Here is a 723-nt window from a genome sequence, read left to right as displayed (position 1 = left end):
AGTCAAATTATTTTCTGTTTTAAACCTGCCATTGAAGACATCATTTCTCAAATTTCTCAAGCAGACATAACATACTTTTGTGGCTCGTTGGTCTAGGAGTATGATTCTCGCTTAGGGTGCGAGAGGTCCCGGGTTCAAATCCCGGATGAGCCCGTGATATGCACGATAAATCCCAAGCAAGGACGTTGACAAACCGAGATTTAGACAACTGTGTTTTAAAAATGCAGGCACTTGTCAACCAAAAATGAAGCCTTTCCTCATCATACCGAAGTTCACAGAAACATCTTAAGTATTTTGCTGCTAAACAAACAATGGCCTCTGGAGTTTGGAGCTAGTCCACAGCAGCCTGACTTTCAGCATTTTATTTTACTCACTTTAAGTCTAAAGTTAAAGGGAAGTGTGTCTACCATTGATGTATTAATCTTGCACAATTTAGGAACCCTGTTTTGGAATTCATATCATGCTTCTACAAGATTGAAAATACTGCAAATGTATTCTTGTTACCTACCTTTTGTAAGCAAATGCAATTTCTTGTCCAAAACTGCAACTGTACCAAATTAGCCTCGAAACTCTTTTCAATGTGACCTTTCTCCAAGTGACAATTTATCAATTTTTACATAATATTTGATGGGACCTTGCCCACATTTTATAAGCATCATTCTTTAAGAATGTCAGTTCATTGGACTAGCAATCTGAGTCTTGCCTTTGATGTGGTCCTCTGTT

The 723-nt window shown here is 38.0% G+C and overlaps 1 non-coding gene across 1 annotated transcript; it reads left to right on the top strand.

Annotated features, from left to right (window-relative positions):
* The first annotated feature begins 81 nt into the window (after positions 1-81).
* On the top strand, positions 82-153 carry trnap-agg (transfer RNA proline (anticodon AGG)). Its single transcript has one exon. It is a non-coding gene; the product is annotated as a tRNA-Pro (tRNA).
* Positions 154-723: the final 570 nt, after the last annotated feature.

Source organism: Austrofundulus limnaeus, unplaced genomic scaffold (genome assembly GCF_001266775.1).
Source record: "Austrofundulus limnaeus strain Quisiro unplaced genomic scaffold, Austrofundulus_limnaeus-1.0 Scaffold5426, whole genome shotgun sequence".
NCBI classification, from domain to species: Eukaryota; Metazoa; Chordata; class Actinopteri; order Cyprinodontiformes; family Rivulidae; genus Austrofundulus; species Austrofundulus limnaeus.
Note: the sequence above shows the minus strand (reverse complement) of the source record. Positions and strands in the feature narration are given on the sequence as shown.